Source organism: Scyliorhinus torazame, chromosome 24 (assembly GCF_047496885.1).
Source record: "Scyliorhinus torazame isolate Kashiwa2021f chromosome 24, sScyTor2.1, whole genome shotgun sequence".
NCBI lineage: Eukaryota > Metazoa > Chordata > Chondrichthyes > Carcharhiniformes > Scyliorhinidae > Scyliorhinus > Scyliorhinus torazame.
Genome location: NC_092730.1, coordinates 40,551,866 through 40,579,865, shown reverse-complemented (window position 1 = coordinate 40,579,865; position 28,000 = coordinate 40,551,866). Strand labels below are relative to the sequence as shown.

General features: G+C 45.6%; 1 long non-coding RNA gene and 2 other non-coding genes across 3 annotated transcripts in view; all 3 read left to right on the top strand.

The window, feature by feature from the left end:
- The window catches only part of LOC140400119 (uncharacterized), a 133,628-nt gene extending 114,215 nt beyond the window's left edge, over positions 1–19,413 (top strand). Inside the window, exon 2 of the long non-coding RNA XR_011938054.1 lies at positions 18,779–19,413. This is a non-coding gene — a long non-coding RNA (uncharacterized lncRNA). The remainder of the gene's footprint in view (positions 1–18,778) is intronic.
- Positions 19,414–21,896: 2,483 nt separating this feature from the next.
- trnag-ucc (transfer RNA glycine (anticodon UCC)) lies at positions 21,897–21,968 on the top strand. The gene has a single exon. It is a non-coding gene; the product is annotated as a tRNA-Gly (tRNA).
- Positions 21,969–22,380: 412 nt separating this feature from the next.
- Positions 22,381–22,452, top strand: trnaw-cca (transfer RNA tryptophan (anticodon CCA)). The gene has a single exon. It is a non-coding gene; the product is annotated as a tRNA-Trp (tRNA).
- The last annotated feature ends 5,548 nt before the right edge of the window (positions 22,453–28,000 follow it).

Sequence of the window (28,000 nt, the reverse complement as noted above, 5' to 3'; positions counted from 1 at the left end):
ACGGATCACAGTGGTAACTTGTGTGTGGAGCCGGGGGATGTAGGTGGGGTTCTCAATGGGTACTTTGTGTCAGTGTTTACCAGTGAGAAGGACAGTGTGGGTATAGAAATCAGGGAGAAGGATTGTAATAAAACTAAAGAGATTAATATAGACAGAGAGGAGGTTCTGAGTGGGAGGCTGCAAAGTAGACAAAGCTCCAGGGCCAGATGAAATGTGTCCCAGGCTGATGAGTGAGACAAGCGAGGAAATAGCAGGGACACTAGCAATAATTTTCAATTCCTCTCTGGCCACAGGAGAGGCGCTGGCGGACTGCAGGATCGCCAATGTGGTACCATTATTGACGAAGAGAGGAAAGGATAAACCAGGAAACTACAGGCCAGTCAGTCTAACCTGTGTGGTGGGGAAACTATTGGAAGCAAATCTGAGACACAGAATTAATCTGCATTTGTAGAGGCAGAGATTAAAAGGTCAGCGTGGTTTGGTTCAGGGGAGGACATGTCTGACCAACTTGATTGAATTTTTCGAAGAGATGAACAGGTGTGTAGATGAGTGAAATGCATTTGACGTAATCTACTTGGACTTCAGCAAGGCTTTTCATCAGGTCCCACATGGGAGACTGATGTGAAGACACATGCCCAAGGGACCGAAGGACATTTGGCAAATTGGATCCAAAATTGCTGAGTGGCAGGAAGCAGAGGCTGTTGGTGGAGGAGTGTCTTTCTAATAATAATAATAATCGCTTATTGTCACAAGTAGGCTTCAATGAAGTTACTGTGAAAAGCACCAAGTCGCCACATTCCGGCACCAGTTCGGGGAGGCCGGTACGGGAATTGAACACGCGCTGCTGGCATTGTTCTGCATTACATGCCAGCTGTTTTGTCCACTGTGCTAAACCAGCCCCTAGCCTCTGATTGGAAGATCGTGTCCAGTGGTTTCCCACAGGGATCAGTGTTGAGGCCCTTGCTGTTTGTGGTTGATACAAATGTTTTAGATATGAATATAGGAGGGTTGATCAGTAAGTTTGCTGCTAATATGAAATTTGGTGGGGTGGTAAATATTGAGGAGGATAGCCTCCGAATACAGGAGGACACAGATGGACTGATCAGTGGCAAACTGAATTCAATCTGGAAGAGATGCACTTGGGCAGGACAAACAAGACAAGAGAATACATGATAAATGGCAGGACGCTGGGAGGCACGAAGGACCGGAGGGATCTTGGTGTGCATGTACACCAGTACCTTAAGGTAGCAGAGCAGCTGGATACAATGGTTAAGGAAGCCTATGGCAGTGTGGATCAAACTTTTTAACCAGGGTCCCATTTTTACCAACCTGCCATCCTTCGGGACCCTCGCTGGGCGGCCTTTGCGACCATCGCCGGCTGATCTTCGCGACCCACCATTTTCACTTGCCTTTAATGTGACAGGTGGGCCTGCTCGGTCCCCACGATCTCACTTGCTTTGTTATTCAATGTTACATTTCTGATAATGACTCCAGCTGGTGATTTAAGATTCACTGCATCCGTTGACAAAAATTACAGAGGTTTGTCCTGGAACTCGCCCTGCTTACTCTTCAAATGTCTTTGACAATTTGAGGTTTAAACTTTCATTTGCCAGTAATTCCCTACATGTAACACCCATGAAATTTGACTCCTGATTGCAGTGGCACAATTTATAAACCCATCCCTCAAATACTCATCATTGTGCTGCTTTGTTCCTGTTTTCAGCTTCTTCATGGGTTGTTCACCAGAGGCCCTGGAGTTCACTACAGCACTGCTGGCAGCTGCAAAATGGAGGAATCTCACTCGCGCCCAGAACACGTGATGTCAGCGTACGGGGCGTGTGACCTGCTCTCTGGCGCCGCCTCCGGTGGGAGGACTCCAGAATTTGCTGAAAATAACTGGCCTGGGACTGTGCACTGACATCAGGAGGAGCCTGTCCACCTTGCGCACAACTTGATAAGGCCGGCATGCGCGGGATGGCCGTTAATCTTAAAAAGGCCATCACTGCCGGCACTTTTAAAAGCTGGTCGTGACCATTGGCCATTCCTCCTGCAATCTGGATTACCGCCACCATCCTGGAACCTTCCCGAGATCCACCCACAAGACACGACACTGAGCTTAAAAATGCCAGGCCTATGGTACCACAGTCTATATTAGCCGAGGCACAGAGTTAAGAAGAGGCAGGTTCTGCTGGAACTGTAAAACGTTGGTTAGGCCACAGCTAGAGTAATACAACCACAGTCACACTGTATCAGAGAGTGAGTAAATCCCACACTCACACTGTATCAGAGAGTGAGTAAATCCCCCACACACACACTGTATCAGAGAGTGAGTAAATCCCACACACACACACTGTATCACAGTGAGTAAATCCCACACTCACACACTGTATCAGAGAGTGAGTAAATCCCACACTCACACACTGTATCAGAGAGTGAGTAAATCCCACACTCTCACACTGTATCAGAGAGTGAGTAAATCCCACACTCACACACTGTATCAGAGAGTGAGTAAATCCCACACTCACACACTGTATCAGAGAGTGAGTAAATCCCACACTCACACACTGTATCAGAGAGTGAGTAAATCCCCCACACACACACTGTATCAGAGAGTGAGTAAATCCCACACACACACACTGTATCACAGTGAGTAAATCCCACACTCACACACTGTATCAGAGAGTGAGTAAATCCCACACTCACACACTGTATCAGAGAGTGAGTAAATCCCACACTCTCACACTGTATCAGAGAGTGAGTAAATCCCACACTCACACACTGTATCAGAGAGAGTAAATCCCACACTCACACTGTATCAGAGAGTGAGTAAATCCCACACTCACACACTGTATCAGAGAGTGAGTAAATCCCACACTCACACACTGTGTCAGAGAGTGAGTAAATCCCACACTCACACACTGTATCAGAGAGAGTAAATCCCACACTCACACACTGTATCAGAGTGAGTAAATCCCACACTCACACACTGTATCAGAGAGTGAGTAAATCCCACACTCACACACTGTATCAGAGTGAGTAAATCCCACACTCACACACTGTATCAGAGAGTGAGTAAATCCCACACACTCACACACTGTATCAGAGAGTGAGTAAATCTCACACTCACACACTGTATCAGAGAGAGTAAATCCCACACTCACACACTGTATCAGAGAGTGAGTAAATCCCACACTCACACACTGTATCAGAGAGTGAGTAAATCCCACACTCACACTGTCAGAGAGTGAGTAAATCCCACACTCACACACTGTTTCAGAGAGTGAGTAAATCCCACACTCACACACTGTATCAAAGAGTGAGTAAATCCCACACTCACACACTGTATCAGAGAGTGAGTAAATCCCACACTCACACTGTATCAGAGAGTGAGTAAATCCCACACTCACACACTGTGTCAGAGAGTGAGTAAATCCCACACTCACACACTGTATCAGAGAGTGAGTAAATCCCACACTCACACACTGTATCAGAGAGTGAGTAAATCCCACACTCACACACTGTATCAGAGTGAGTAAATCCCACACTCACACACTGTATCAGAGAGTGAGTAAATCCCACACTCACACACTGTATCAGGGTGAGTAAATCCCACACTCACACACTGTATCAGAGAATGAGTAAATCCCACACTCACACACTGTATCAGAGAGTGAGTAAATCCCACACTCACACACTGTATCAGAGAGTGAGTAAATCCCACACTCACACACTGTATCAGAGAGTGAGTAAATCACACACTCACACACTGTATCAGAGTGAGTAAATCCCACACTCACACACTGTATCAGAGAGTGAGTAAATCACACACTCACACACTGTATCAGAGAGTGAGTAAATCCCACACTCACACACTGTATCAGAGAGTGAGTAAATCCAACACTCACACTGTATCAGAGAGTGAGTAAATCCCACACTCACACACTGTATCTGAGAGTGAATAAATCCCACACGCACACACTGTATCAGAGAGTGAGTAAATCCCAAACTCACACACTGTATCAGAGAGTGAGTAAATCCCACACTCACACACTGTATCAGAGATTGAGTAAATCCCACACTCACACACTGTATCAGAGAGTGAGTAAATCCCACACTCACACACTGTATCAGAGAGTGAGTAAATCCCAAACTCACACACTGTATCAGAGAGTGAGTAAATCCCACACTCACACACTGTATCAGAGATTGAGTAAATCCCACACTCACACACTGTATCAGAGTGAGTAAATCCCACACTCACACACTGTATCAGAGAGTGAGTAAATCCCACACTCACACACTGTATCAGAGAGTGAGTAAATCCCACACTCACACACTGTATCAGAGTGAGTAAATCCCAAACACACACACTGTATCAGAGAGTGAGTAAATCCCAAACTCACACACTGTATCAGAGAGTGAGTAAGTCCCACACTCACACACTGTATCAGAGATTGAGTAAATCCCACACTCACACACTGTATCAGAGTGAGTAAATCCCACACTCACACACTGTATCAGAGAGTTAGTAAATCCCACACTCACACACTGTATCAGAAAGTGAGTAAATCCCACACTCACACACTGTATCAGAGAGTGAGTAAATCCCACACTCACACACTGTATCAGAGAGTGAGTAAATCCCACACTCACACACTGTATCAGAGAGTGAGTAAATCCCACACTCACACACTGTATCAGAGAGTGAGTAAATCCCACACTCACACGCTGTATCAGAGAGTGAGGAAATCCCCCACACACACTGTATCAGAGAGTGAGTAAATCCCACACTCACACACTGTATCAGAGAGTGAGTAAATCCCACACTCACACGCTGTATCAGAGAGTGAGGAAATCCCCCACACACACTGTATCAGAGAGTGAGTAAATCCCACACTCACAGACTGTATCAGAGAGTGAGTAAATCCCACACTCACACACTGTATCAGAGAGTGAGTAAATCCCACACTCACACACTGTATCAGAGAGTGAGTAAATCCCACACTCACACACTATCAGAGAGTGAGTAAATCCCACACTCACACACTGTATCAGAGAGTGAGGAAATCCCACACTCACACACTGTATCAGAGAGTGAGTAAATCCCACACTCACAGACTGTATCAGAGAGTGAGTAAATCCCACACTCACACACTGTATCAGAGAGTGAGTAAATCCCACACTCACACTGTCAGAGAGTGAGGAAATCCCCCACACACACTGTATCAGAGAGTGAGTAAATCCTACACTCTCACACTGTATCAGAGAGTGAGTAAATCTCACACTCACACACTTTACACAGAGTGAGTAAATCCCACTCACACACTGTATCAGAGAGTGAGTAAATCCCACACTCTCACACTGGATCAGGGAGTGAGTAAATCCCACACTCACACACTGTATCAGTGAGTGAGTAAATCCCCCACTAACACACTGCATCAGAGAGTGAGTAAATCCCACTCACACACTGTATCAGAGAGTGAGTAAATCCCACACTCACACACTGTATCAGAGAGTGAGTAAATCCCACACTCACACACTGTATCAGAGAGTGAGTAAATCCCCCACACACACACTGTATCAGAGAGTGAGTAAATCCCACACACACACTGTATCACAGTGAGTAAATCCCACACTCACACACTGTATCAGAGAGTGAGTAAATCCCACACTCACACACTGTATCAGAGAGTGAGTAAATCCCACACTCTCACACTGTATCAGAGAGTGAGTAAATCCCACACTCACACACTGTATCAGAGAGTGAGTAAATCCCACACTCACACACTGTATCAGAGAGAGTAAATCCCACACTCACACTGTATCAGAGAGTGAGTAAATCCCACACTCACACACTGTATCAGAGAGTGAGTAAATCCCACACTCACACACTGTGTCAGAGAGTGAGTAAATCCCACACTCACACACTGTATCAGAGAGAGTAAATCCCACACTCACACACTGTATCAGAGTGAGTAAATCCCACACTCACACACTGTATCAGAGAGTGAGTAAATCCCACACTCACACACTGTATCAGAGTGAGTAAATCCCACACTCACACACTGTATCAGAGAGTGAGTAAATCCCACACACTCACACACTGTATCAGAGAGTGAGTAAATCTCACACTCACACACTGTATCAGAGAGAGTAAATCCCACACTCACACACTGTATCAGAGAGTGAGTAAATCCCACACTCACACACTGTATCAGAGAGTGAGTAAATCCCACACTCACACTGTCAGAGAGTGAGTAAATCCCACACTCACACACTGTATCAGGGAGTGAGTAAATCCCACACTCACACACTGTATCAAAGAGTGAGTAAATCCCACACTCACACACTGTATCAGAGAGTGAGTAAATCCCACACTCACACTGTATCAGAGAGTGAGTAAATCCCACACTCACACACTGTGTCAGAGAGTGAGTAAATCCCACACTCACACACTGTATCAGAGAGTGAGTAAATCCCACACTCACACACTGTATCAGAGAGTGAGTAAATCCCACACTCACACACTGTATCAGAGTGAGTAAATCCCACACTCACACACTGTATCAGAGAGTGAGTAAATCCCACACTCACACACTGTATCAGGGTGAGTAAATCCCACACTCACACACTGTATCAGAGAATGAGTAAATCCCACACTCACACACTGTATCAGAGAGTGAGTAAATCCCACACTCACACACTGTATCAGAGAGTGAGTAAATCCCACACTCACACACTGTATCAGAGAGTGAGTAAATCACACACTCACACACTGTATCAGAGTGAGTAAATCCCACACTCACACACTGTATCAGAGAGTGAGTAAATCACACACTCACACACTGTATCAGAGAGTGAGTAAATCCCACACTCACACACTGTATCAGAGAGTGAGTAAATCCAACACTCACAATGTATCAGAGAGTGAGTAAATCCCACACTCACACACTGTATCTGAGAGTGAATAAATCCCACACTCACACACTGTATCAGAGAGTGAGTAAATCCCAAACTCACACACTGTATCAGAGAGTGAGTAAATCCCACACTCACACACTGTATCAGAGATTGAGTAAATCCCACACTCACACACTGTATCAGAGTGAGTAAATCCCACACTCACACACTGTATCAGAGAGTGAGTAAATCCCAAACTCACACACTGTATCAGAGAGTGAGTAAATCCCACACTCACACACTGTATCAGAGATTGAGTAAATCAGACACTCACACACTGTATCAGAGTGAGTAAATCCCACACTCACACACTGTATCAGAGAGTGAGTAAATCCCACACTCACACACTGTATCAGAGAGTGAGTAAATCCCACACTCACACACTGTATCAGAGTGAGTAAATCCCAAACACACACACTGTATCAGAGAGTGAGTAAATCCCAAACTCACACACTGTATCAGAGAGTGAGTAAATCCCACACTCACACACTGTATCAGAGATTGAGTAAATCCCACACTCACACACTGTATCAGAGTGAGTAAATCCCACACTCACACACTGTATCAGAGAGTTAGTAAATCCCACACTCACACACTGTATCAGAAAGTGAGTAAATCCCACACTCACACACTGTATCAGAGAGTGAGTAAATCCCACACTCACACACTGTATCAGAGAGTGAGTAAATCCCACACTCACACACTGTATCAGAGAGTGAGTAAATCCCACACTCACACACTGTATCAGAGAGTGAGTAAATCCCACACTCACACGCTGTATCAGAGAGTGAGGAAATCCCCCACACACACTGTATCAGAGAGTGAGTAAATCCCACACTCACACACTGTATCAGAGAGTGAGGAAATCCCACACTCACACACTGTATCAGAGAGTGAGTAAATTCCACACTCACACTGTCAGAGAGTGAGGAAATCCCACACTCACACACTGTATCAGAGTGAGTAAATCCCGCACTCTCACACTGTATCAGAGAGTGAGTAAATCCCACACTCACACTGTCAGAGAGTGAGGAAATCCCACACTCACACACTGTATCAGAGTGAGTAAATCCCACACTCACACACTGTATCAGAGAGTGAGGAAATCCCACACTCACACACTGTATCAGAGTGTGAGTAAATCCTACACTCTCAAACTGTATCAGAGAGTGAGTAAATCCCACACTCACACACTGTATCAGAGAGTGAGTAAATCCCCCACTCACACACTGTATCAGAGAGTGAGTAAATCCCACACACATACTGTATCAGAGAGTGAGTAAATCCCACACACATACTGTATCAGAGAGTGAGTAAATCCCGCACTCAAATTGTGTCAGAGAGTGAGTAAATCCCCCACACACACTGTATCTGAGAGTGAGTAAATCCCACACTCTCACGCTGAAACAGAGAGTGAGTAAATCTCACACTCACACACTTTACACAGAGTGAGTAAATCCCACTCACACACTGTATCAGAGAGTGAGTAAATCCCACACTCTCACACTGGATCAGGGAGTGAGTAAATCCCACACTCACACACTGTATCAGTGAGTGAGTAAATCCCCCACTAACACACTGCATCAGAGAGTGAGTAAATCCCACTCACACACTGTATCAGAGAGTGAGTAAATCCCACACTCTCACACTGTATCAGGGAGTGAGTAAATTCCACACTCCCACACTGTATCAGAGAATGAGTAAATCCCACTCACACACTGTATCACAGTGAGTAAATTCCCCACACACACTGTATCAGAGAGTGAGTAAATCCCACACACACACACTGTATCAGAGAGTGAGTAAATCCCAAACTCACACACTGTATCAGAGAGTGAGTAAATCCCACACTCACACACTGTATCAGAGATTGAGTAAATCCCACACTCACACACTGTATCAGAGTGAGTAAATCCCAAACTCACACACTGTATCAGAGAGTGAGTAAATCCCACACTCACACACTGTATCAGAGAGTGAGTAAATCCCACACTCACACACTGTATCAGAGTGAGTAAATCCCAAACACACACACTGTATCAGAGAGTGAGTAAATCCCAAACTCACACACTGTATCAGAGAGTGAGTAAATCCCACACTCACACACTGTATCAGAGATTGAGTAAATCCCACACTCACACACTGTATCAGAGTGAGTAAATCCCACACTCACACACTGTATCAGAGAGTTAGTAAATCCCACACTCACACACTGTATCAGAAAGTGAGTAAATCCCACACTCACACACTGTATCAGAGAGTGAGTAAATCCCACACTCACACACTGTATCAGAGAGTGAGTAAATCCCACACTCACACACTGTATCAGAGAGTGAGTAAATCCCACACTCACACACTGTATCAGAGAGTGAGTAAATCCCACACTCACACGCTGTATCAGAGAGTGAGGAAATCCCCCACACACACTGTATCAGAGAGTGAGTAAATCCCACACTCACACACTGTATCAGAGAGTGAGGAAATCCCACACTCACACACTGTATCAGAGAGTGAGTAAATCCCACACTCACAGACTGTATCAGAGAGTGAGTAAATCCCACACTCACACACTGTATCAGAGAGTGAGTAAATCCCACACTCACACACTGTATCAGAGAGTGAGTAAATCCCACACTCACACACTATCAGAGAGTGAGTAAATCCCACACTCACACACTGTATCAGAGAGTGAGGAAATCCCACACTCACACACTGTATCAGAGAGTGAGTAAATCCCACACTCACAGACTGTATCAGAGAGTGAGTAAATCCCACACTCACACACTGTATCAGAGAGTGAGTAAATCCCACACTCACACTGTCAGAGAGTGAGGAAATCCCACACTCACACACTGTATCAGAGTGAGTAAATCCCGCACTCTCACACTGTATCAGAGAGTGAGTAAATCCCACACTCACACTGTCAGAGAGTGAGGAAATCCCACACTCACACACTGTATCAGAGTGAGTAAATCCCACACTCACACACTGTATCAGAGAGTGAGGAAATCCCACACTCACACACTGTATCAGAGTGTGAGTAAATCCTACACTCTCAAACTGTATCAGAGAGTGAGTAAATCCCCCACTCACACACTGTATCAGAGAGTGAGTAAATCCCCCACTCACACACTGTATCAGAGAGTGAGTAAATCCCACACACATACTGTATCAGAGAGTGAGTAAATCCCACACACATACTGTATCAGAGAGTGAGTAAATCCCGCACTCAAATTGTGTCAGAGAGTGAGTAAATCCCCCACACACACTGTATCTGAGAGTGAGTAAATCCCACACTCTCACGCTGAAACAGAGAGTGAGTAAATCTCACACTCACACACTTTACACAGAGTGAGTAAATCCCACTCACACACTGTATCAGAGAGTGAGTAAATCCCACACTCTCACACTGGATCAGGGAGTGAGTAAATCCCACACTCACACACTGTATCAGTGAGTGAGTAAATCCCCCACTAACACACTGCATCAGAGAGTGAGTAAATCCCACTCACACACTGTATCAGAGAGTGAGTAAATCCCACACTCTCACACTGTATCAGGGAGTGAGTAAATCCCACACTCACACACTGTATCAGAGAATGAGTAAATCCCACTCACACACTGTATCACAGTGAGTAAATTCCCCACACACACTGTATCAGAGAGTGAGTAAATCCCACACACACACACTGTATCAGAGAATGAGTAAATCCCACACACACACTGTATCAGAGAGTGAGTAAATCCCACACTCACACACTGTATCAGAGTGAGTAAATCCCACACTCGCACACTGTATCAGAGAGTGAGTAAATCCCACACACACACACTGTATCAGAGAGTGAGTAAATCCCACACTCTCAGACAATATCAGTGAGTGAGTAAATCCCATACTCTCATTGTATCAGCGAGTTATTAAATCCCACACTCACACTATCAGAGTGAGTAAATCCCACACTCACACACTGTATCAGAGAGTGAGTAAATCCCACACTTACAGTATCAGAGAGTGAGTAAATCCCACACTCTCACACTGTATCAGAGAGTGATTAAATCCCACACTCTCAGTATCAGAGAGTGAGTAAATCCCACTCACACACTGTATCAGAGAGTGAGTAAATCCCACACTCTTCACACTGTATCAGAGAGTGAATGAATCCCACTCACACACACTGTATCAGAGAATGAGTAAATCCCACACCCTCACACTGTATCAGAGAGTGAGTAAATACCACTCACACACACAGTATCAGAGAGTGAGTAAATCCCACACACACACTGTATCAGAGAGTGAGTAAATCCCACACTCTCACATTTTACAAGACACTCACAGTTCCTGAAAGAATCCCACACTCCTGCACAGTCCCTCTGTGATGATGTGGAGATGCCGGCGTTGGACTGGGGTGAGCACAGTACGAAGTCTTACAACACCAGGTTAAAGTCCAAAAGGTTTGTTTCGATGTCACTAGCTTTCGGAGCGCTGCTCCTTCCTCAGGTGAATGAAGAGGTATGTTCCAGAAACATATATATAGACAGATTCAAAGATGCCAGACAATCTTTACAGATCCAGAGATGGGGTAACCCCGGGTTAAAGGGGGTTGAATTGTGTCACAATTCACTTCACACAATTCACACCTCTTTAACCTGGGGTTACCCCATCTCTCGATCTGTAAAGATTTAATGAAATGAAAAAAATGAAATGAAAATCGCTTATTGTCGCAAGAAGGCTTCAATGAAGTTACTGTGAAAAACCCCTAGTCGCCACATTCCGGCGCCTGTTCGGGGAGGCTGGTACGGGATCATCTGCAAATGCTCACATTCCAAGCATTGTCTGGCATCTTTGAATTTGTCTATATATATGTTTCTGGAACATACCTCTACATTCACCTGAGGAAAGTGCAGCGCTCCGAAAGCTAGTGACATCGAAACAAACCTGCTGGTCTTTAACCTGGTGTTGTAAGTCCCTCTGTGGTGAAGGGTCCCTCTCACCGACAGCCAGGTCACTTTTCCCGGTGAATCTTTACACACTGACAAACTGGGACTGGAGACATTCTTTCTGAAATGTATTTCCTGTTTGTAATATGATTGTAATATGAGGTTTATGATTGGTGCAAAATCCTAATTCTGATTGGTCTGTTTTTTTATCCAGTCAAATGACCAGAGCATAACTGGCTGTCCTCATTCTCACAATGTCCAATCACAATCATTCCTTTCCCCATTCCTCATTAGCATAGACGTGAGGCTCTGTCTATTTAATCAGCGCTCGGAAGGGGTTTGCTTTATTTCTGGGTGAAATTGACGATGGCTGACGAGAAGAAACCAACATCGAAACCAGCTTCCAAGAAGGGAGCCAAGAAAGTCATTAAGAAACCGGCAGTAAAGGGCGGCAAGAAGCGGCGAAGGTCGAGGAAGGAGAGTTACTCCATCTACATCTACAAAGTGATGAAGCAGGTTCACCCCGACACCGGCATCTCCTCCAAGGCCATGAGCATCATGAACTCGTTCGTCAACGATATTTTCGAGCGCATCGCGGCTGAGGCTTCCCGCCTGGCCCATTACAACAAGCGCAGCACCATCAGCTCCCGGGAGATCCAGACCGCCGTGCGCCTGCTGCTGCCCGGGGAACTGGCCAAGCACGCCGTGTCGGAAGGGACAAAGGCGGTGACCAAGTACACCAGCTCCAAGTAAAACTCCACAATGGACTGAAAACCACCCCAAACACAACGGCTCTTTTAAGAGCCACCCACAATCTCTGTGAAAAAGCTGCACCATCTTTTCCCGCATTGACTTGATGAGAAATCTCTTTGTGGAGGATAGAGATTTGTCCCGTTCCAGAATGTTGTGAATGTGGCTTCATACCCGCCCGTCACAGACACTTTCACACAGAAGAGACAATCTGAATTGAGAGCGGATTTTAAACTCAGTCTGGTATTTGTGACGGACAATGAGGAGAAACACAATTTCAGGAGGGAATTATTTAAATTTAATGGTCACTATATTCAGAGTTTAACAACTGGTGAGTTAAATTCATAAGGAAATTATTATTTTTTCTCTCGGGTGATGTGTTTCCCGCTCTCGGGACACAGTAAAGGCGGGAATGAAGAGGTTATTTTCGCGCTGATCTGTTTATTCCGCAATTTTCCCAGGGACGGAATCATCAAGATTTGAGCACACACAGGACCTGAGTCCATTGCAGCGCTTTAAGATCTGCCTCTCCCCGGCCCTCCCTATTCTCCGGACACAAAGCTGCCTGTTCCACCGGCTGGATAGAGTCGGGGATTCTCTCCACACTTCCCAGTGTAACATTCCCGGCCGCTTTCAGGAGAGGCTCAGAAATCAGCCCTTTCTCCCTGTCCCTGTGAAGCCTGTGTGAAGGAGTTGGTTGGTAATCTCTGTTTCTGCTTTTGCAGTGAGCTGAGATTTGCTCCGTTTTAAATTGCTGAACGGGGTCTTATTACCGCCGGTTACAGATAAGAGATTGACAAATTAAAACTGTTCCGAAAATAGCGCCCGGATTCTGGGATGGAAAAATCAATAAACAGATCACCAAGTGGGAGATTCAAATAGTTTCCTGAACATTGAGCCGTTCCGTTATTTGGGATTTTCCTGCACTGAAATTGGCGGGAGTTTCGAATTTGAAAATGTCAGCCAATCAAAACCTCCACATTCTTCTCCCTGGCCTGTGATTGGTTAATTGTTGACTGTACTTGAGTTTTAAAATATAATTTGTTTCCACAGACAAAAAACAGAATATTCTGAAGATGAATAAATGTGATGTTTCCTCCACACAAGTTACAGGGAAGAGTGTCGCCAGCTCCTTCCCACACACAATCCGTACATTGTCACTGACAGAGCAAAGAGACACAGACAGGTCATCAGTTCCACAGTCTCAGACAGCAGAAACTGTTCCAGAGACACATTTTCAACCCATCAATCAAACAGCAGGAGAGACAGACGCTGTGTCCATGTCACCCTAACACAGTACCACTGACAGGAGGCCCCATAAATCCCAGTGCAAATTCTCACCCATTCTCATCATCACTGTATCAGTTCCACAATGGAGCAGCTTAGTGAAATAATCAATATCAGAGAAAACTGACACATGGATTCCGGTTTAGAATTACACAATTAACCGTAATAATGTACTCTGTGAATAGAGTGAAATACCAGCCACATCACTCACATCAGGGGTGGCTGTACTAATCCTCAGAGTGCGTCCTCACAAATACATTAGCTGCAAACACAAATATCAGGTGCATTCTCAGATTGAGATATGCTGAAAGCGACAAAGATACAAACTCTGATTCTCGTTTAAAACTCACCTAATTTATGAAAATAAAAGATGCAATATAATTTCGCTGACTATGAACTGAGCTGTAACTTGCAAACTATTGCAAAATCCTCACTCACTCTGTTCCGGATGGAAGATACTGCAGCAATTCCAGACTGTGGTCCATTTTACATTCATGTCAAAATTCTGACTCAGAATCAGACTGAGTGTCACAGATCAAACCAATGTGTCCAGCCTGAGTTAAACTTCCAGAGCAATCCAGTATCAGGTTGAAGGTTACATTATCTTTCACAATTGTGTTCTGATATTAAATGCTGGTCCAAAACTCTCACATTGTTTGCTTCAAGCCTCCCACAGCAATGGTTTCTTTCTGTGCTGGAAATTTACGTGGAATGAAGGCAAACTTATAAACTGTCCCAGAGATTGAAAGGTCACATCCTGAACCGCATCTTCACACTGAGTCACAGAGCCTGACAGGTACAGGATAATCCTCAAACACATGTTCAGACTAAGATCCATCATGACACTGAGTCCTGGAGCATGACAGATTCAGGATTATTCTCAAACGGTTGTTCAGACTAAAATGCTGAAATACACTGTACTCATTCATAAATAGCAATCACAAAAAGCAATCAGACTCAACAATTGTACCTCTGAGAGATTTAGAAATGGTTAAAAGACTCTCAGAGAGGAAACAATAATGACATACAATCACACGTATACACACAGTGTACAGGCCCACACACATTATACACAGAGTTGCGCACACACAGATACACAAACATACACACACAGGTATATACACGTGTACACACACAGTACACAGAGTCACACGCATTATACACACACAGTTGTACACACCCGCAAACACAGGTATACAGACACAGGCACATAAACATTCACACATATTCTCAGATACACACATATATATAGAAACACGCATGTGCACACAGACAGAGATATACACAGAGACAGATACATTACATCAGAGAAATAAAATTAATCCAGCTACAGTGAAGTAACAGTTCTAATACAGGATGGTGAGTGGCTGGAGTAGAGCCTCCAGGTCGCGGTGTCGCTATGTGTCGGCCGCCCTTGTAGTATATATACATGATTTGGAGGAAAATGTAACTGGTCTGATTAGTAAGTTTGCAGACGACACAAAGGTTGGTGGAATTGCGGATAGCGATGAGGACTGTCAGAGGATACAGCAGGATTTAGATTGTTTGGAGACTTGGGCAGAGAGATGGCAGATGGAGTTTAATCCGGACAAATGTGAGGTGATGCATTTTGGAAGGTCCAATGCAGGTAGGGAATATACAGTGAATGGTAGAACCCTCAAGAGTATTGAAAGTCAAAGAGATCAAGGAGTACAGGTCCACAGGTTATTGAACGGGGCAACACAGGTGGAGAAGGTAGTCAAGAAGGCATACGGCATGCTTGCCTTCATTGGCCGGGGCATTGAGTATAAGAATTGGCAAGTCATGTTGCAGCTGTATAGAACCTTAGTTAGGCCACACTTGGAGTATAGTGTTCAATTCTGGTCGCCACACTACCAGAAGGATGTGGAGGCTTTAGAGAGGGTGCAGAAGAGATTTACCAGAATGTTGCCTGGTATGGAGGGCATTAGCTATGAGGATCGGTTGAATAAACTCGGTTTGTTCTCACTGGAACGAAGGAGGTTGAGGGGAGACCTGATAGAGGTCTACAAAATTATGAGGGGCATAGACAGAGTGGATAGTCAGAGGCTTTTCCCCAGGGTAGTGGATTCAATTACTAGGGGGCATAGGTTTAAGGTGAGAGGGGCAAGGTTTAGAGTAGATGTACGAGGCAAGAGTTTTACACAGAGGGTAGTGGGTGCCTGGAACTCGCTACCAGGGGAGGTGGTGGAAACAGGGATGATAGTGCCATTTAAGGGGCATCTTGACAAAGACATGAATAGGATGGGAATAGAGGGATCCGGACCCGGGAAGTGTAGAAGATTGTAGTTTAGTTGGGCAGCATGGTCGGCACGGGCTTGGAGGGCCGAAGGGCCTGTTCCTGTGCTGTACATTTATTTGTTCTTTGTTCTTTGTTCTCTCTAGATGGTGGTGGATGTGGGTTTGGAAGGTGTTGCCAAAGGAGCCTTGGTGACTTCCTGCAGTGAATCCTGTAGCTGGTATACACGCTGCCACTCTGCATCAGTGGTGGAGCGAGTGAGTGTTTATGGATGGGGTACCGATCAAGCAGGATGCCTTGTCCTAGATGGTGTCAAACCTATTCAGTGTTGTTGAAATTGCAACTGTTAAAGGCAATGGAAATTATTCCAATACATTCCTGATTTATGCTGTGTCGACAGGGTTTGGGGAGTCAGGGAGTGAGTGCCTCGCCACAGGAGTCCGAGTCTTTGGCCTGCCTTCTAGCCACAGTGTTTATATGACCAGTTCAGTTTCTGCCCAATGACAATCAGTCAGATGTTGGCAGTGGGGTTTCAGTGATGGGAATTCCGGTGAATGTCAAGGGGCGATGGTTAGATTCTCACTTATTAGAGATGGTCTTTGCCTGGAACTTTTCAGCCCAAGCCTGGATATTGTCCAGGTTGCTGCATTTGGACATGGACTGTTTCATTAACAGAGGTGTTGTGAATGGTGCTGAACATTCTGCAATCATGGAAAGCCTGTGTGTGTTTGCAGCATTTACAGCGTGTGTCCCTGTGTGAGTAAATGCCATTTCAGACATTGGTTGCACAAATTAAGTGTTTGCTGGAACCCCCTTCCAGCCGAGTAAAAAACCCGTTTCCTGGAAAGAAATGTCAGATATACTTGTGGCAAGAAGATAAATGTTTCTTTTTACAGTAACGTAAAGTATAAAAAATAACTAGCAGAGAATGGTTTCGATCCATCGACCTCTGGGTTATGGGCCCAGCACACTTCCGCTGCGCCACTCTGCTCTAATGGTTATTATTACCCTGGCGGCACAATTCCACTGTGTAACTCACCAACAATTGAACACACACACACACACACGCGCAGCAGCTGGACACTGTCACTTTACACAAGATAACACACACGCACACAAGCATCGACTGACTGATCATATATAGAAAGTGTTCCCATTAAGTTCCAGTGTTCTCTGCCTTCAGGTGACGCCCCGGAGGATTGGAGAATAGCCAATGTTGTTCCTTTGTTTAAGAATGGGAGCAAGGATAATGCAGGTACCTACGCGCCGGTGAGCCTTACGTCAGTGGTAGGGAAATTACTGGAGAGAATTCTTCGAGACAGGATCTACTCCCATTTGGAAGCAATTGGACGTATTAGAGAGAGGCAGCACGGTTTTGTGAAGGGGAGGTCATGTCGCACTAACTTGATAGAGTTTTTGGAAGATGATTGATGCAGGGAGGGCAGTGGATGTTGTCTACATGGACTTCAGTAAAGCATTTGACAAGGTCCCTCATGGCAGACTGGTACAAAAGGTGAAGTCACATGGGATCAAGGGTGAGCTGGCAAGATGGATACAGACCTGGCTAGGTCATAGAAGGCAGAGAGTAGCAATGGAAGGATGCTTTTCTAATTGGAGCGCTGTGACTAGTGGTGTTCCGCAGGGTTCAGTGCTGGGACCTTTGCTGTTAGTCGCATATATAAATGATTTGGAGGAAAATGTAACGGGTCTGATTAGTAAGTTTGCAGACGACAAAAAGGTTGGTGGAATTGCGGATAGCGATGAGGACTGTCAGAGGATACAGCAGGATTTAGATCGTTTGGAGACTTGGGTGGAGAGATGGCAGATGGAGTTTAATCCACAGGTCATTGAAAGGGGGAACACAGGTGGAGAAGGTAGTCAAGAAGGCATACGGCATGCTTGCCTTCATTGGCCGGGCAATTGACTATAAGAATTGGCAAGTCATGTTGCAGCTGTATAGGACCTTAGTTAGGCCACACTTGGAGTATAGTGTTCAATTCTGGTCGCCACACTACCAGAAGGATGTGGAGGCTTTAGAGAGGGTGCAGAAGAAGAAATTTGCCAGGATGTTGCCTGGTATGGAGGGCATTAGCTATGAGAAGCAGTTAAATAAATTTGGTTTGTTCTCACTGGAACGACGGAGGTTGAGGGGTGACCTGAAAGAGGTCTACAAAATTGTGAGTGGCATAGACAGAGTGGATAGTCAGAGGCGTTTTCCTAGGGTAGAGGGGTCAATTACTGGGGGGCATAGGTTTAAGGTGAGAGGGGCAAGGTTTACAGGAGATGTACGAGGCAAGTTTTTTACACAGAGGGTAGTCGGTGCCTGGATCTCGCTGCCGGATGAGGTGGTGGAAGTGACATTTAAGGGCATCTTGACAAATACATGAATAGGATGGGAATATAGGGATACGGACCCAGGAAGACTAGAAGATTTTAGCTCAGATGGACAGCATGGTCGGCACAGGCTTGGAGGGCCGAAGGGCCTGTTCCTCTGCTGTACTTTTCTTTGTCTTTGTTCTTTGTTGTAAAATCTCCCCTCTTTCCTCTTGTGTAACTGTGTTATCTGCATCTTCACTCTGTTATTGAAAGGTCTTCCCTGATGTTAATTAAACTGCTTTCCGATATTTCAGTATATTCTCTCCCGCTGAACTGTGATTTCTACTGTGGAACCGAGATCTCTACTGTGTAACTGCTCTCTGCTGTGGAATATGATCTCTGCTGTGAACTGTGCCTCTGCTGGGAAACGGCGACCACTCCTGTGGAAATGTGCTCTCTGCTGTGTTACTGTGCTCTCTGCTGTGGGACTGTGTTCTCTGCCGTGAACTGTGCGCTCTGCTGTGGGACTGTGTTCTCTGCCGTGAACTGTGTGCTCTGCTGAGAAACTGCGATCTCTCCAGTGGAAATGTACTCTCTGCTGTGAAACTGTGCTCTCTGCTGTGGGACTGTGTTCTCTGCCGTGAACTGTGCGCTCTGCTGAGAAACTGCGATCTCTCCAGTGGAAATGTACTCTCTGCTGTGAAACTGTGCTCTCTGCTGTGGAAACGTGGACCAGATGTGATGCAGCTGAGGATCCTGAGTGATGTAACGTGGACATGGCGAAGTTACTGGCCAGAAACTTCCGAATTCTATTTTTGTTTTGAATGGACAGCTACAATCCACGTGTTTATTCGAGGACACAACAATGAATAAAAATGAATCAGTGCTGAGCAGATTCTAACATCCCACACCTCCAGTTTGTTCTTATTGAGAACCCCGTCCTCGATGGAAGCTTTTGCTCTCCGAATCAGACCACCGCCTCCTGGGAATACAGCAGCGATACCTCCAAGATCTGATCTGTAACAGAATCACAGAACAATAGTGTCCCCTTGTGACTGAGGGAACAGGTGCTCCCTATCTGCCCTGTCTATACCTATCATAATCTTGTACACCTCGATGAGATCACCCCTCAATCATCTCTGTTGCCGCGAGAGAGAGAAAACAAGCCTATCCACCTCTCTTCATATCCTAAATGCTCCATCCCAAGCAACATCCAGCTGAATCACCTCTGCACCCCATCCAGTGCAGTCACATATTTCCTAGGATGTGGTGACCAGAATTGCACACGGTACTCCAGCTGTGACCTCCCCAACATTCTATACAACTCCACCATGACCTCTCTGCTTTTGTAATCCATGCCCCGATTGATAAAGACAAGTATCTCAAATGTCTTTTCCACCACCCTATTAACCTGTCCTTCTGCCTTCAGAGATCTCTGGACAAACACTCCAAGGTCCCTTTGTTCCTCAGGACTTCCCAGTGTCAGGCCATTCACATTAATCCAATAATAATAATATAATATTCTTTATAGTCACAAATAGGCTTATATTAACACTACAACGAAGTTACTATGAAAACCCCCCTACCAAATGGATCACATCTAATTTTTCAGCGTTAAATTCCATCAGCCACTTTTCTGCCCATTTGACCATCCCGTCTGGATCTTCCTGTAACTCAAGACACTCAACCGAACTGTGAGCTTGAAACTCAGTGAAAGGATTTCACCCTCCTCTCGGAATCTGATCACCACCTCAATCCCAACATTCAGCTTGGGTGGGCAGACAAGACAACGTCCTTCCCGCAGCCCCCCAGCACAGACTGGATAATATCCCAAACTCGTATCCTGCTATTGTCACATTGCTCCACCACCTTGTTCTCTTCACAAAACGCCAGGAATCTCAGACCAATTCTTTAGACCTTTGATTCTCACTTCAAACAACATCTTGTCCCTGATTAAGTCCAACCTGGGAAGAGGGGCTCCGTATTCCGAGTTCCTCTGCGTCCATCCGGTTGCTGGTGATGGACCAAAAGAGGTCTCAAGCCTGAAAGAAAGCCTCTCTCACAGCCCTGTGAGCATGTCTCCATTAGACGGTGTAGTCAATACCTGCAGAGTAGATAACAATGGAGAGAAGTGTGAGCAATTTCAGCGTCACAATTCTGTGGAAATAGAGCATTCAAAATATAATATTACTGAAAATACTGAACTGATCCTCTGGGAGCAGGACTCAGGTCAAAGGGGAAAATCCAGTGGATTTCTGGTGGAAAGATTTAACAACTGGATGATGGCAGCTGAAATCAGTCCTTGCGTTACAATCTCTGTAGATATTCTACTGAATTGAAACCTGCAAAAGGCATATTTTCCAACTAGAAATCCAACACATTTCCCCCTGTTGTGGAACAAGTTCTCAATCGCACAGGTGGTCAAACGGAATAAGGCTGGGCTGGGATTTGAGTCCAGATTTTTCTTCAGTGAACAGACACTTTACCGGACGAAGCTACAGAGTCTGAGGATGTTCAGCTAATCACAAGGGAATGCTGGAAATACTGTACGGATCTGTAGTATCTGTGAAAAGAGAAATAGTTACCATTTCACATCCTGATCTTTCATTGGAACGATCTGTTTCTCTCTCCACAGATGCTGCCGGATCAACTGAATATTTCCAGCATTTTCTGTCTTTGTTTCAGATTTGCAGCATCCACAGTATTTTGCTTTTGGGCCAAAGGACAATGAGTTGCCTTTCCTGCTCTGAGGGTTATTGCAGGTCTCTCTGGCTGTGATTGTCGCTGATTCGGCCAAACATTTACACTCTATCATTAATTGACCGTGAGAATGGGCGGTGAGGGGATTCTGGAACCGCTGCAAGTCCACATGGTGTATGTACACACACAGCGCTGTTAGGGAGGGGTTCCAGGTTTGGATGGTGCCTCGCGGAGGAAAAGTCAATTTCAGGAGTGGGATTCGAGCCCTGACCTCCAGAGGAGACTGCGACCTGCGCTCGGCCATCCTGACGTATTCGAAAGGTGAGGTGCGATTGGGCCGAAATCGGGTGCTCTTTCCGAGGGTCGGTGCCGACTCGATGGGCCGAATGGCGTCCTTCCGCACTGGAGGCATTCTATGATTACTGAAATAGGGTGAAAATGGCAGCATCCAGGACACAAGGACGAGTTAAGGTCTCAGGCCAGAGTAAGTGTCCTGTGTAATGACACATAGAATGTACATTTATTGTGGACTGGTGCCATCTCCTGGCTGAACCGGAGCCGTGCGACACGGACACTTTCATTCAGGAGCATTTTAAATTGGAGTGAAATAACTGACGCAAAGTAAGTATTTGTTACGAAACAGTTAATCAAACTGATCTAAAGAACCAAAAGGATACGTTCTAATCAGTGAGTGATGGTGGTATAGTGGTGAGCATAGCTGCCTTCCAAGCAGTTGACCCGGGTTCGATTCCCGGCCATCGCAATAATAAATTCGCAATTTTTGCGCCTCTTTGTGAGTTTCAAACTGAGGAAGAGAAAGTTTCTCACTCGGAATTTAGTGGCAAGTACAGCGAGGAGTGAAATAATATGGACAGTGTTCGACTATTCACTGCCCAAGCCCTCCGACAAAAGCTAAAAATCCACAGCGTTTTCACTCAAGCCTCATGAAGTGGACCAAACAGAGACACAACAGACACGTTACAGACGAGGATGGGATTTGAAGCCACGTGTACAGAGCACAATGGATTATTGTGCATCACCTTAACCACGTGATACAGCTGCTTTATTTCAGGGCCCTTTATTATCCCTCAATCTAACTTCCTTGGGTTTCTTTCGCACGGTTGGGTGTAAATAAAACATAAATGTATGAGGAGAAAGACACAGTTCTTGAGCTTGGGCTTGTGGCGCAACGGTAGCGCGTCTGACTCCAGATCAGAAGGTTGCGTGTTCAAATCACGTCAGGCTCAGGATGCTTTTCTGCCGCTGGTTCCAGGAATTTCTCTCTGTGGGAATGTTCCCGAAATGACTCCGTTCAAACCACAATTTGTCCGAATGTTTCAGATTTACCCGCTCAGTTTATATTTTTGAGCAGTTTCATCAAACATTTGGATAGCTCAGTCGGTAGAGCATGGGACTCTACCTCCCAGCATCGAGGGTTCGAGCCGCACGTTGGCCGCTTCCATATTATTATCTGAGAATATTGAACCAACTGTGCTACCGTGCTTGCCCAAACAGTTGGTGCAATCTCACTGCACGTGGGTGAGACCAGAACTACTGGGCAGTTAAAAACAAGGACGTCGCTCTTTTTCGGACGGAGATGAGGAGATTTCTCCCTCTCAGAGAGTTGTGCGACTTTGGAACTCTGCCTCAGAAGGCCGCGGAAGCGGGACATTGATTATGTTTAAGGCGCAGATGGGGAAATTCTTGTTCAGCAAATAAATCAAAGGTTTATCGGGGTTGCATACAACCATTGCATTCAGCCAGTTACCTGGGTGCACGAGCGTGCGGTTTTTTATTTGATATATCAGTTCCACACCATGGTGAAACGGTGTTAAAATGTCGTTTTCATTTCTTCACGTGTTCTTCGCTGATATATTCGCTGCAATAACTTCTCTGGGCACAAAGCACGGTAGCACAAGTGGCTAGCACGGTGGCTTCACAGCGCCAGGCTCCCATGTTCGATTCACTCTCTCTGCGGAGTCTGAACGTTCTGCACGTGCCTGCGTGGGTCCCACAGTGCAAAGACGTGGATTAGGTGGATTGGCCAAATTACCCTTAGTGCCCATACGGGACCAGTCTTTATAAATAGAAGCGTCATCCCGGCCCTGGGTCACTGCCCGTCTGGAGTTTGCTCATTCTTCCCATGTGTGCGTGGGTTTCACCCCCACAACCCAAAGATGTGCAAGGTATGTGGATTGGCCACGCAAAATTGGCCCTTAATTGGGATAAAAATAATTGGGTACTCTAAACTAATACAGAACTAAATAAATAAATAGAAACGCCGAGCACAAAGGCAAGGCCGCTATGGGGATTCTTCATAAAATCCTGCGACAGAAATAGACAATGTTGGATAACTCGGCTAGTCTGGCAGCATCTGTGGAGAGAGAAACAGAGTTACAGTTTCCAGTCCAGTCTGACCCGCCCAATGGATTAGCAATCCGGCCCCTTAACCACTCGGCCACCTCATCCCGCAAGCGCGTTTGTCAAATCAAAGGTTTATCAGGTACAAATAACCATTGTATTCAGCCAGCTGCGTGGATGCTGTTTTTACTTGAGGATCAATTCAGAATCCCACACCATGATCAAACGACCTTTAAATACCCTGTCCGTTTCTTCACGTGTTCTGCTCTGATATATTCGCTGCAATAACTTCCCTGGAGCTCAAACCTCCTCCCGATTTCAGTCAATGACACCATCCGGGTTTTTGAACCCGGGACCTCTGGCATTTTATCGCAGCTGAGAATCAATGTCAATGTCAGGAGTGGGATTGAACCCTCGTCTCCAGAGGAGACTGACACCTGATGTATCCAAACGGTTCTAGGGGATTGGGCCGTGTTGGGGTGCTCTTTCCGAGGGTCGGTGCAGACTGGATGAGCCGAATGGTCTCCTTCTGCGCTGGAGGGATTCTATGATTACTTAACCAGGGTGCAAACGGCAGCATCAGGACACAAGGACAAGGTGAGGTCTCAGGCCAGAGCAAGAGTCCTATGTAATGACACACAGAACATCAGAAGTAAAAACATTTATTGTGGACTGGTGCCATCTCCTGGCTGACCGGGAGCAGTGCGACACGGACACTTTCATTCAGGAGCATTTTAAATTGGAGTGAAATAACAGAAACATAGTAAGACGTTGTTTACGAAACAAAGCAAAGCATCAAAAGGACTCAACATTCGGCAGTAAGTGATGGAGGGATACTGGGAGCATCGCTGCCTTCCAAGCAGTTGATCCAGGGTCGATTCCCGACCATCGCAATAATAATTTGGTCGGAGGCGTTTGCGTGATTTCGTGTGTTTCGAGCTGAGGAAGAGAGCTGGAGAAAGTGAGGTGGCTGGAGGCAGGAATCTCCGCTTGTTCGAAATAGTCTGGTTGGATTGTTCACATCCGTCCGATTGGCGAAATTGTGATCTCGGTTTCTGTAGTGGTTTATTATTGGATATTGTTCTCTATAGAATTTACAGTGCAGAAGGAGGCCATTCGGCCCATCGAGTCTTCACCGGCTCTTGGAAAGAGCACCCTACCCAAGCCCACACCACCCTATCCCCATAACCCAATAACCCCACTCAACCAACACTAAGGGCAATTTATCATGGCCAATCCACCTAACCTGCACACGTTTGGACTGTGGGAGGAAACCGGAGCACCCGGAGGAAACCCACGCAGACACGGGGAGGATGTGCAGACTCCGCACAGACAGTGACCCAGCCGGGAATCGAACCTGGGACCCTGGAACTGTGAAGCTGATGAATGTGATATAAAATAGTTAGTTTAAATGTATTAGTTACAGTAATGTAGATGTAGGCCAGTCTAATCCTAGTGAGTTCACAGACAAAGGATTTCAGAAAGCATGGCACGAAAGGGGGAGGTGTGTCTGGTGGAGGAGGAGAAAAGGATGCTGGGTAACAAGAGATCCAGGGGGAAGGAATGAGAAGTGAGCCAATTAGGATGTATTGCCAGGTCAGGAGGGGTATAGGATGACCAATGGGAATCTGTATGTGAAACTTGATGTCATTTGAATGTATTTGTAGAGATTCCTTTGTCTCCAATAGCACTCGATTCGGAAGACCCAGGAGGCAGCTTGTGTTCTGGGTTTGTGTGATGCGATTCAGACTTGCAAGTTGGTTAAAAATAAATAATACTATGCCTACAAATCCATCTCGAGTTTTATTGAGGCCAGACTAACGGGTAAAGAATTCAATGTTTTGCCATTTGGTGCCGGAAACCCGGGATTTCTCCAGACGGTTAGCGACCAACTGCGACATCAGAATTAGACTGATTTTCGACAAGGAAAGTGGAAACGGGCCCACAATGTGTGTAGCTGTAAAATGACACACATTTGTTTTCCCCCCTTCTCCCCTGGTCACTCGCGGTTGGTACGGAAAGATCATCTCGACAAAATCAAAGGTCAGTCTGGGGATTAGAAAATTGAACTGATGGGACATCTGGCAAGATGGTTCCGTTCTACGAATGTTTTTGATGAACTGATGGGACATCTGGTAAGATGGTTTAGTTCCACGAGAGTGTTTTTGATGAACTGATGGGACATCTGGAAAGACGGTTTAGTTCCACGAGAGTGTTTTTGAAACTATCGTTCATTAAGCTAAAATTGTATCCTTGGACTGTAGTGGCGAGAAAAGATACATTTTAAAACAAACTGGATGCTGCATGTTAGTTAAAGCAGAAGTCTCTCAAAGGGTTAACAGCAGCTTGAGATAGCTGGCAGCTTGTGGTGAAATTGGATACCTTTCTTTCGAGTCAGTGAAACTCCAGCAAAGTTACGTTTTGAAGTAATTAAAAGGTAAAGGAAGCCAGTGGATTTCTCCCCCTCTTTTACATAAGTTAATCATTTTAGCAAGCAATTGATTGAAATTGCCAGAATCTTAAGTTTGAATTACTTGAAATAATGTTGATCTCATTTTATTTGTGAATTAATAGAAACTTAAAGAAACTCACTGACACCATTTAAAAAAGTGTAAATCTGGAGATGACAGTTGACTTTGCTCCGGTATAAATCACCGCAGCTAACTGCTTCCTCATTGATAGCAGCCAACATTTTTGTGAATGTTAGCTGTAATGTTGGCTGAAGCTGCCCCCACCATAAACTTAAATTAAGCTAATCAATTAATTAGTGATGGCTGATCAGGTGATGTGCTTGAGCTGCTTGATGTGGGAGCTGGCAGGTCCCATTGCGAGCTGCAGCGACCACATCTGCAGTAAGTGTTGGCTGCTCGAAGAGCTCTGGCTCAGAGTTGATGAGCTGGAGTCTGAGCTTTAAAAACTGAGGCACATCCGGGAGGGGGAGACTTACCTGGACACTGTGTTTCAGAAGGCAGTCACACCTGTCAGAGTAAGTAGTTTAAATCCTGCTAGTGGCTAGGGACAGCAGGGTGTGACTGCAAGTCAGGCAGGTAAAGGGAACCAGCAGTCAGGAACTCAGGAGCCTCAGCCCTTGACTCTGTCCAACAGGTATGAGGCACTTGCTCCCTGTGTGGATGGCGAACAGGGTTGCAGGAAGGATGAGTCAGCTGACCAAGGCACCATGGTTCAGCAGGCCATTCAAGGGGAGGGAGTAAATAGGCAAGTTGTAGTTGTAGGGGATTCTATTATCAGGGGGATAGATAGTATCCTTTGTGAGCAGGATAAAGAGTCCCCCATGGTATGTTGCCTGCCCGGTGCTAGGGTGCGGGACACCTCTGACCGGCTTGAAAGGATACTGGAGAGGGAGGGGGAGGATCCAATTGTTGTGGTCCATGTCGGTACCAACAACATAGGCAAGTCTAGGAAAGAGGACCTGTTTCGAGATTATAAAGAGCCAGGATTCAAATTAAAAAACAGGTCATAATCTCCGGATTACTGCCCGAGCCACGTGCAAATTGGCACAGGGAGGCAAGAATAAGGGAAGTTAACACGTGGCTGAAAGAGTGGTGTGGGAATGAGGGGTTCCTTTTCATGGGACACTGGCATCAGTTTTGGGACAGGGGGGACCTATACCGTTGGGATGGTCTCCACCTGAACCGAGCTGGGACCAGTGTTCTGGCGAAAAGAGTAAATAGGGTGGTCAATAGGACTTTTAACTAAAGATTGGCGGGGAAGGAAAAGTCAGGGAACCAAGCGGTGAAGTAATCAGTGGAAACGTAGCTGCTTAGGAATACAAAAAAGCACGAAAAGACAGAACTCAGGAGAGGTTACAATAGTCCCCATCCCACAAAATATGACACGGTGTATGCAAAGGCTCAGCAAACCAAGGTCCACCACACTAAGAAAACTAAAAGGGACGGTCAATAGAGAATTAAAGGTGCTATATTTAAATGTGCGCAGTGTACGGAACAAGGTAGATGAGCTTGTGGCCCAGATTGTGACTGGCAGGTATGATGTGGTAGGCATCACAGAGACATGGTTGCAGGGGGTTCAGGACTGGCATTTAAACATCCAGGGATTCACAACCTATCGAAAAGACAGAGATGTGGGCAGAGGGGGCGGGGTTGCCTTGTTAATTAGGAATGAAATTAAATCAATAGCACGAAACGACATTGAGTCGGATGATGTGGAATCTGTGTGGGTACAGATGAGGAACCACAAAGGCAAAAAAACCATAATGGGAGTTATGTACAGGCCTCCTAACAGTGGTCAGGACCAGGGGCACAAGATGCACCACGAAATAGAAAGTGCATGTCAGAAAGGCAAGGTCACAGTGATCATGGTGGACTGTAATATGCAGGTGGACTGGGTAAATAATACTGCTAGTTGACCCAAGGAAATGGAATTCATTGAATGTTTACAGGAGGGCTTTTTGGA